Source organism: Arachis ipaensis, chromosome B1, assembly GCF_059453495.1.
Source record: "Arachis ipaensis isolate K30076 ecotype BB chromosome B1, ASM5945349v1, whole genome shotgun sequence".
NCBI classification, from domain to species: Eukaryota; Viridiplantae; Streptophyta; class Magnoliopsida; order Fabales; family Fabaceae; genus Arachis; species Arachis ipaensis.
The window spans coordinates 102,341,804-102,352,710 of NC_142436.1; the positions used below are offsets into that span (position 1 = coordinate 102,341,804).

At 39.0% G+C, this 10,907-nt stretch overlaps 1 non-coding gene across 1 annotated transcript; it reads right to left on the minus strand.

Annotated features, from left to right (window-relative positions):
- Positions 1-9,107: 9,107 nt before the first annotated feature.
- LOC148577693 (small nucleolar RNA R71) lies at positions 9,108-9,216 on the minus strand. Its single transcript, XR_015904227.1, has one exon. It is a non-coding gene; the product is annotated as a small nucleolar RNA R71 (small nucleolar RNA).
- Positions 9,217-10,907: the final 1,691 nt, after the last annotated feature.

Here is a 10,907-nt window from a genome sequence, read left to right on the forward strand (position 1 = left end):
GGACTCACAACCTAAAGATAGCCTGAACTCTTGGGAAAAGTTGGTCAATGCTTTCTTGGCCAAATTCTTTCCACCTCAAAAGTTCAGCAAGCTTAGAGTGGAAGTCCAAACCTTCAGACAGAAGGAAAGTGAATCCCTCTATTACGCTTGGAAAAGATACAAGCAATTGTATCAGAAGGTGTCCTTCTGACATGTTTTCAGAATAGAGCATCATATGTATATTCTATGATGGTCTGTCTGAATTGTCTAAGATGTCATTGGACCACTCTGCTGGAGGATCTCTTTATCTGAAGAAGACACCTGCAGAAGCCCAGAAACTCATTGAGATGGTTGCAAATAACCAGTTCATGTACATTTCTGAAAGGAATCCTGTGAATAATGGGACAACTCAGAAGAAAGGAGTCCTTGAGATTGATACTCTGAATGCAATATTAGCTCAGAACAAAATATTGACTCAGCAAGTCAATATAATTTCTCAAAGTCTGTCTGGAATGCAAGCTATATCAGGCAGTACTAAGGAAGCTTCCTCTGAAGAAGAAGCCTATGACCATGAGAACCCTGGAATGGAAGAAGTGAATTACATGGGAGATTCCTATGGAAACACTTACAATCTTTCATGGAGCAATCAACCTAATCTCTCATGGAAGGATCAACAGAAGCCTAATCAAGGCTTCAATAATAATAATGGTGGGAGAAATAGGTTTGGCAATAGCAAATATTTTCCATCATATTCTCAGCAATAGACAGAGAATTCTAAGCAGAGCCGCTCTGACTTAGCAACTGTAGTCTCTAATCTATCTAAGACCACTCTCAGTTTCATGACTGAAGTAAGGTCCTCCATTAGAAATTTGGAGGCACAAGTGGGTCAACTGAGTAAAAGAGTTACTGAACTCCCTCCTAGTACTCTCCCAAGCAATACAGAAGAGAATCCAAAAAGAGAGTGCAAGGCCATAAACATGTCCAACATGGCTGAACCCGTAGAGGAGGAAAAGGCAGTGATTTCCAGTGAGGAAGACCTCAATGGACGTCCACTGACCTCCAAGGAGTTCCCTAATGAAGAACCAAAGGAATCTGAGGCTCATATGGAGACCATAGAGATTCCACTGAACTTACTGTTGCCATTCATGATCTCGGATGAGTATTCTTCCTCTGAGGAGGATGAAGATATTATTGAAGAGCAAGTTGCTCAATATCTAGGAGTAATCATGAAACTGAATGCCAAGTTATTTGGTAATAAGACTTGGGAGGATGAACCCCCATTGCTCATCAATGAACTAAATGATCTGGTTCAACTAAAATTACCTCAGAAGAAATAGGATCCTGGAAAGTTCTTAATACCTTGTACTATAGGCACCATGACCTTTGAGAAGGCTCTGTGTGACCAGGGGTGAGGGATAAACCTCATGCCCCTCTCTGTAATGTAGAAACTAGGGATCTTTGAGGTGCAAGCTGCAAGAATCTCATTAGAGAGGGCAAACAATTCAAGGAAACAGGTTTATGGACTTGTAGAAGATGTCTTCGTGAAGGTTAAAGGCCTGTACATCCCTGCTGATTTCATAATCCTAGACACTGGGAAGGATGAGGATGAATCCATCATCCTAGGAAGATCCTTTCTAGCCACAGTAAGAGCTGTGATTAATGTGGACAGAGGAGAACTAGTCCTTCAATTGAATGAGGACTACCTTGTGTTTAAGGCTCAAGGATCTTCTTCTGTAACCATGGAGAGGAAGCATGAAAATCTTCTCTCAATACAGAGTCAAACAGAGCCTGCACACTCAACTTCTAAGTTTGGTATTGGGAGGCTATCATAAAGCTCTCAATCTCTGTGAAGCTCTCTAAGAGCTCACTGTCAAGCTATTGACATTAAAGAAGCTAGCACTTGTTGGGAGGCAACCCAATGTTATTTAATTATATTTATTTGTTTTCCTTTGTAATTTTATGTTTTATTTAGGTTGATGATCATGTGAAGTCACAAAAACAACTGAAAACTCAAAAACAGAATGAAAAATAGCATAAAAAATAGCACACCCTGGAGGACAAGCTTACTGGCGTTTAAACGCCAGTAAGGATAGCAGAATGGGCATTTAACGCCCAGCCTGGCAGCATTCTGGGCGTTAAACACCAGAATGGGTAGCACTCTGGGTGTTTAACGCCAGAAAGGGCTGTCTGGCATCTGGCTGGTGGGCATTTGGCTAGCGTTATCGCTAGAAAAGGGCAGCAGACTGGCGTTTAACGCCATGAAAGGTAGCAGAGCTGGCGTTAAACGCCAGAATTGGCATAGAATGGGCATTTGAACACCAGAATGGTGCAGGGACTCGAATTCCTTGACACCTCAGAATCTGTAGACCCCACAGGATCCCCACGTACCCTACCTCTTCTTCTCTCCTCTTCACACCTTTCCATAACACTCTTCCCCGAACACCCTAAACCCTAAACCCCAAACACCTTTCACCTATCAAATCCTACCTCCTTCCCCATAACCTCTTCACCATTCACATCCATCTATCATAAAACCCCACCTACCTCACCATTCAAATTCAAACCATTCCCCTCCCAAACCCTCCCCTTCATGACCGAATACCCCCTCTCCCTTACCCTATAAATACCCCTCCTCACTACCTTAAATTTCACTCAACATACACACTACTATCCCCTTGGCCGAACCCAAACCACTACTCTATCTCCTCTATTTCTTCTTCTTCTACTCCTTTCTTTCTTCTTTTGCTCGAGGACGAGCAAACCTTCTAAGTTTGGTGTGGGAAGAGCTAAGCTTTTTGTTTTTCCATAATCATTAATGGCACCTAAGGCCGGAGAAACCTCTAGAAAGAGGAAAGGGAAGGCAATTACTTCCACCTCCAAGTCATGGGAGATGGAGAGATTCATCTCAAAAGTGCATCAAGACCACTTCTATGAAGTTGTGGCCAAGAAAAAGGTGATCCCCGAGCTCCCCTTCAAGCTCAAAAAGAGTGAATATCCGGAGATCCGACATGAAGTTCGAAGAAGAGGTTGGGATATTCTCACCAACCCCATTCAACAAGTCAGAATCTTAATGGTTCAAGAGTTCTATGCTAATGCATGGATCACTAGGAACCATGACTAAGGTGTGAACCCGAACCCAAAGAATTGGCTCACAATGGTTCGGGGGAATTACTTGGATTTTAGTCCGAAAAATGTGAGGTTAGCATTCAACTTACCAATGATGCAAGGAGATCCTCACCCTTTCACTAGAAGGGTCAACTTTGATCAAAGGTTGGAACAAGTCCTTAGGGACATTTGTGTGGAAGGAGCTCAATGGAAGAGAGACTTAAGAGGCAAGCCGGATCAACTAAGAAGGCTTGACCTTAAACCAGTGGCTAGGGGATGGTTGGAGTTTATCCAACGCTCTATAATTCCTACTAGCAACCGGTCTGAAGTCACAATAGACCGGGCTATCATGATCCATAGTATCATGAATGGAGAGGAAGTAGAAGTTCATGAGATCATATCCCTAGAACTCTACAAGGTGGCGGACAAACCCTCAACTTTGGCAAAGTTAGCCTTCCCTCATCTCATTTGTCACCTAGCAATTCAGCCGGAATTGCCATAGAGGGAGATATCCTCATTGAAGAGGACAAGCCCATCACTAAGAAAAGGATAGAGCAAACAAGAGAGCCCACTCATGGACCTCAACAAGAGAATGAGGAAATTCCTCATCATGAAATCCCTGAGATGCCTCAAAGGATTCACTTTCCTCCACAAAACTATTGGGAGCAAATCAACACCTCCTTAGGAGAATTGAGTTCCAACACAGGACAACTAAGGATGGAGCACCAAGAGCATTCCACCCTCTTCCATGAAATTAGAGAAGTCCAAAAAGCCATGAGGGAGGAACAACAAAGGCAAGGAAGAGACATAGAGGAGCTCAAGCACTCCATAAGATCTTCAAGAGGAAGAACTAGCCGCCATCACTAAGGTGGACCCGTTCTTTAATTTCTTTGTTCTTTTTTTTTCTGTTTTTCAAAAATTATGCTTTATGTTTTTTCTATGTTTGTGTCTTTATTACATGATCATTAGTGTCTAGTGTCTATGTCTTAAAGTTATGAATGTCCTATAAATCCTTCACCTTTCTTAAATGAAAAATGTTTTTATTTGCAAAAGAACAAGAAGTACATGATTTCGAATACTAGCTTAAAATTAGTTTAATTATTTTTAATGTGGTGGCAATACTTTTTATTTTCTGAATAAATGCTTGAACAGTGCAAATTTTTGATATTGTTGTTTATGAATGTTTAAATTGTTGGCTCTTGAAAGAATAAAGGAAAAAGAGAAATGCTATTGATAATCTGAAAAATCATAAAATTGATTCTTGAAGCAAGAAAAAGCAGTGAATACAAAGCTTGCAAAAAAAATGGCGAAAAAAAAAGAAAGTAAAAGAAAAAAAGCAAGCAGAAAAAGCCAATAACCCTTTAAACCAAAAGGCAAGGATAAAAAGGATCCAAGGCTTTGAGCATTAATGGATAGGAGGGCCCACAGGAATAAAATCCTGGCCTAAGCGGCTAAACCAAGCTGTCCCAGACCATGTGCTTGTGGCGTGAAGGTGTCAAGTGAAAAGCTTGAGACTGAGCAGTTAAAGTCGTGGTCCAAAGCAAAAAGAGTGTGCTTAAGAGCTCTAGGCACCTCTAACTGGGGACTCTAGCAAAACTGAGTCACAATCTGAAAAGGTTCACCCAGTTATGTGTCTGTGGCATTTATGTATCCGGTGGTAATACTGGAAAACAAAATGCTTAGGGTCACGGCCAAGAATCATAAAGTAGTTGTGTTCAAGAATCAACATACTGAACTAGGAAAATCAATAACACTATCTAAATTCTGAGTTCCTATAGATGCCAATCATTCTGAACTTCAAAGGATAAAGTGAGATGCCAAAACTGTTCAGAAGCAAAAAGGCTACTAGCCCCGCTCATCTAATTGGAACTAAGTTCATTGATAAGTTTGGAATTCATTGTATATTCTCTTCTTTTTATCCTATTTTGTTTTCAGTTGCTTGGGGACAAGCAACAATTTAAGTTTAGTGTTGTGATGAGTGGATAATTTATACCCTTTTTGGCATTGTTTTTACATAATTTTTAGTATGTTTTAGTTACTTTTTATTATATTTTTATTAGTTTTTATTCAAAATTCACATTTCTGGACTTATCTAAAATTCCCACCAGTGAATTACATAAGTATCTCTATTTTATTTTATATTTTATTTATATTTTAATTATCAAAACTTCATAACCATTTGAATCCGCCTGACTGAGATTTACAAGGATGATCATAGCTTGCTTCAAGCCGACAATCTCTGTGGGATCGACCCTTACTCACGTAAGGTTTATTACTTGGACGACCCAGTGCACTTGCTGGTCAGTGAGATCACGTTCTCGCGTACCAGTGTTGTTATGCAACAAAATTTGCTTTCAATCTTTACTGGATACTTGCATCAATTCCAAGTAAAAGTGTCACACTAAGTTTGGTGTGCCACTCATTCTTTATGCAACGTATCATGCACACCCTCTTATTTTTGCAATCACAATGTCTCTGTTTTCTGTGCCTTGATTTTTATCCTTAATTTTGCTTGCTTAAAACACATGTACTGCTAACATTTTATTGTGTAAGACATTAATGATCCATCTTAGCCACATAGCCATTGTTCTAATTGTTGCTTGAGGATGAGCAAGCATTTTGAGTTTGGCAAGGGAAAGGGAAGAATAAGTGGAAAATGACAACAATATAGAAGATGAATTACAAGGTTGTAAAGTTCCTTCTTCTCTCATTTGTTTCCAACACTTTAAATTGCATGATTGTCTTTATCTTCTCTGTATGCATGTGTGGTATGAATAAGCATGGCTTGAATTTTGATTTGTAACATGTTGCCATGCCATTATAACTACCAACTTGAGTTTTGTAAGTTCAAAAGCAATAAAGTATCATGATCATAAACAAACCGGGTCATTAAAGAAGAATTTAGCATGTGCATACAAGTATTGGAAGGCTAGTATGACTAATTGTTGCTCAATTGCATTAGATTTTATTTAATTGAAGTTTTCATCTAGGACATTTTGTGAAATCTTTGGAAATCATGAAAACCTTGAAGAAGCAATTGCAAAATAAGACAAAAAAAAAAGAAAAAGGGAAAGAATGAGAAAGCTGAAGGCTCTGAGTACCAATGACAATTCAATTGTTAAGTACTTGTGGTGTTTATGTATCAAGCAAAAAGCTTGAAAACAAAACACTTAGAGTCAAGGTTAGGCTCAAGTGCAAATGCACTCCCTCAAAGCTCAAGGTTCTGAGCATCAATGATTAGAGAGTCAAAAAAAGAAACAAATAAGCTTAATGAAGTCCTCTAATTCAATGCTTGTGGTGCTTATGTATCAAGTGGTAATACTTGAAAACAAAGCATTTAGAATCGTATCTTTGTTATCAACTCATGGGGAAAAACACCCAAAAGAAGAAGCTAATAAAAAATTAAAAGCTTGTTTCAAGGAAGAAACATAAGGAAAAGATTTCATAAAATGAGCTAGATAGAAGCATCAATCATTTACATTTCTTTTGTGATTGTAGCATGCATAGAAAACTAGCCAACCATGAACATTGAGTTGCTATTCTTCTTACCTTGGATTGTTAATCTCTATTGCAAGATTCTTTTCTTGCTTGAGGACAAGCAAGGTTTAAGTTTGGGGTTGTGATGACATGTCATCATGTCATGTTTTTCTATGCTTTTTCATACAAGAAATTGATGATTAGTGCTTAAATATTGCATTCTTTTGTGCTTAAATGGTATATTTCTTTGATCTTTTGATTTTATAAACTTTATAGGAAATAAGAAGAAAAAGAAGCAAAAAAAAAAAGCACAAAATAAGCTAAAAAGAAGAAAAGAGGAATTTTTGGCATGCTTTGAAGTTTGTGCACGCTTTGGACCTTAGGCCACAATTTAAAAAGCGTGGCCCATGAAACTAAAGTGTGACGCATTAAACCAAGGAAAGCAAGGCCCAAGCAAAGAATGCTCAAAGAAGTGAGCACTATGCTCGCAAATGTGAGCATTCTCGTGTCTTGGAAGAAAGAAAAGCAAAAACAAAGGCTGGTGCTCAAAGAAGTGAGCACTATGCTCAAAAGAAGTGAGCATTTTTGGGCTTTCCTTTAAGCCTTGTGACAGCATGACCATGCCTCCTTCAAAGGGCCATAACTTAAGCTACAGATGTCCAGTTGATGCGCTTCTAGTTGCGTTGGAAAGATAACATTCAGATCTTTCCAATGATATATAACAATCTTTATTTGGCACAAAATTAAAGCACAAGTGATAGGCATCTTTAAGGCCCAAAAACCACACTCAATAGCCAAGCAAAGGGATCACCAAGGCTCGAAGGGGGAAACGCACTCCACACAAGATATAGCGCTCAAATATTGAGCACAATGCTCACTTAGTGAGCGCTACACTAAAAGCATGCTAGGCCAAGGGAAAGTGAGCACTATGCTCACACAACCAAGCGGAGCACTACCCTAGGAGAAACCCATGCACCCCACCTCACTTGAACCAAGCCACTCCTGGTCCATCCATTCAAGGCCAAACCAAGCAAAGCCCATATCATCACTCAAACGCACAAAAACAAGCCAGATTAGGAATTTCATTTAATTTGTAATTTGATTTCAATTTCAGTTTCATTTTCATTTTCGTAAAGCCAATAAAAAGGCATCTGTTTCATTTCATTGAGGAGGCTGGCTCTGCTAGAGAGCATTAGGAGTAGGGTAGAATAGAAAGTCCTCTTTGAAACACTTTTAATTTTTCTGCATTATTACATTTTTAAGTATTGAATTTAATATTGGCTTATGCAAATTTCAATTTCCTTCTCTGCTACAATTTCCTTTTTCTGCTACGATTCTCTTCTGCAATTTCACTTTCTACAATTTTTTATTTGAGCATACTGTGATATGATTTACTCTTCCTGCAATTAAATTCCTCTACAATTGTTCCAAGCTTTTATCTACTGCTTCTTTACTTTCCAGCACCCAGCCCCCTTTACATTTTGCTGCAATTTACTTTTCTTGCTCTCTAAGCTTTTGTCCAATCTACATTCTGCTGATTTACACTTGATGCAATTTACATTTCTTGTTCTTTAAGGTTCTGTCAATTTACTTCCTACAAGTGAGATCTGCTGAAATTTTACTTTTCTTGTCATTCAAGGTTAACCTAATTTACATTCTGCATTTTACTTTCACTGCCAATTTAGCTTCTGTATTTTTAATTCTTGCAATTTACTTTCTATTGCTTCAATTTCATCCAATTCACCAATGTTAGCTTGACTAGACTAATCACCCACTAAAGTTGCTTGATCCATCAATCCCTGTGGGATCGACCTCACTCTAAGTGAGTTTTACTACTTGATGTGACCCGGTATACTTGCCAGTAAGTTTTGGTGTGGAATCTGATTTCCAACCCATCAGCAAGTGAGAGTGTGTATCATTCAATTGGGAGGGTGTACTTGGGAACATGGGTAGATGTAAAGGTATGTCTTTATATTTGCATCATGCAATTTTGGTGACTAAGCATGGAAAATATTGACAAAACCCCCCAAATTCTACACAATATAAACCATAAAATTGAGGTTTATCAAGAAGACTCTAAGAATGCGTTCACAACAAGCTAAAGCACAATACTCTGGAAGAGACCTTTCAGAAAGTTTTGAATAAGAACTGGGAGACATGTCCGAACCACAAGAGGAGCCCAGAAAGGTTTTTGGTTACTTCACCATGCCTACCTCTGACTTTATGGCAGAAGTATCTCTGTACCTGCCATTGGAGCTAACAATTTTGAGCTTAAGCCTCAGCTAGTCTCTCTTTTACAACAGAATTGCAAATTCTATGGACTTCCAATGGAAGATCAACATCAGTTTTTAGCTAAGTTCTTACAGATCTGTGACTGTAAAGATTAATGGAGTTAATCCTGAAGTCTACAAGCTGATGCTCTTTCCCTTTACTGTAAGAAATAGAGCTAAGCTATGGTTGGATGCCCAACCAAGAGAGCATATTGACTCTTGGAAAAGCTAGTTAATGCTTTTCGGCCTAAATTCTTTCCTCTTCAAAGGATGAGCAATATCAGAGTGAAAGTTTAAACCTTCAGACAAAAAGAAGGTAAATCCCTCTATGAAGCTTGGGAAAGATACAAGCAACTGATCAGGAGATGTCCTCCTGACATGCTCTCAGAATGGTCCATCATAGGCATGTTCTATGATGGCTTGTCTGAGATATCCAAAATTTCATTGGATAGCTCTATAGGTGGATCACTCTACTTAAAGAAAACAGCTGCAGAAGCAAGAAAACTAATTAAAATAGTTACAAATAACCAATTCATGTATACTTCTGAAAGAAATCCTGAAACCACGGGATCTCTCAAAAGAAAAGAGTTCATGAAGTTGAAACTCTGAATGCCATATTGGCTCAGAATAAGATCTTGACTCAGCAAGTCAATATGATCTCCCAGCATCTGACTGGAATGCAAACTGCAGCTTATAGTAATCAGGAAGCTTCTCCTGAAGAAGAAGCTTATAATCTTGATCAACCCTCTATGGAGGAGGTAAACTACATGGGAGAACCCTATGGAGATACCTACAATCCCACATGGATGAATCATCCTAACCTCTTATGGAAGGATCAACAGAAACCTTAGCAAGGTTTCAATAACAATCAAGGTGGAAGGAACGAGAATAGGTTCAATAACAGACCACCATTCCCATCTTCTCAAGGGAATATGGAAATCTCTAAGCAGAGCCTTTCTAACTTAGTTACTCTGCTTTCCAGCCTCTCTAAGACCACTTATAGTTTCATTAATGAAATAAAGTCCTCCATTAGAAATTTAGAGGTGCAAGTTGGTCAACTGAGCAAGAGGATCCCTAAGATTCCTCATGAAACTCTTCCCAGTAACACTGAGGTTAATCCTAGAGAAGAGTGCAAGGCCACAACCATGGAGGTAGAGGCCGAATCAGAAAAAAATCAGAAGGTGTTGAATGTGAGTGAAGAAGCCTTCACTGCGCGTTCAACGCCCACAATGGCAGCAAGCCTAGCACTGAACGCCAGTAAGGAACCCCTCACTGAGCATTCAACGCCCATCCTGGCAGCAGAGCTGGCGTTGAATGATGCTCTCTCCAAGGGTGTATTGGTAAATTTCTCCTTAATAACACCTCGTTGTGAGTATAGCTTTACCAACAACAATCCTCGGGAGGTCAAATTTAGAAGAGGGATTTCGTTGTCACAACTTCAACCCCAATAGAAATAACCGAAGTATTCAAACCTCGGGTCGTCTCACAAGGAATGGGCAAACATGTACTTCGACATTGGTTAGAAATCCGGGGTTGTGAGTTATGAACATGAAAATAAATGGAAAAACTTAACAAGCAAGTAATCTTAAATTGCAATAAACAAATTCAACTACGTAAGATAAATTAAGCAATTCCAATGAACAAGCAATATTCTACTTAATTCTACCTTAAACTAAACGAATAACTATAACTAAGACATTTGAAATTGGAAATTGGTTTTCGAATATGAATGACAAAAACCACTCTTGGCTAGGCATGGGAATTGGGATCACAATCCTTGTCCAACGACTACATCTTGACAATTATGAAGAACCAAGCTCATTAAGTCTACTCTCAAGTCTTAAGTACGTGATGTCTACTCCTAGACTTGAAGTACGTCAAATGGCCCTGATCACATCAACCCATAAGTCCCAACCTACCTACTAATTAGATTAGTAGTGGGTTGGCGTCAATGAGTATCAAATTGACCACCTAGGGCTCCCAAATCATCAAATTCATTAGACCCAATGACTCAAGTTTACCCAATTCCCTTGACCTAGGCCAAGAGTGAGAAGGAACTACTCCATAATCAAAGTG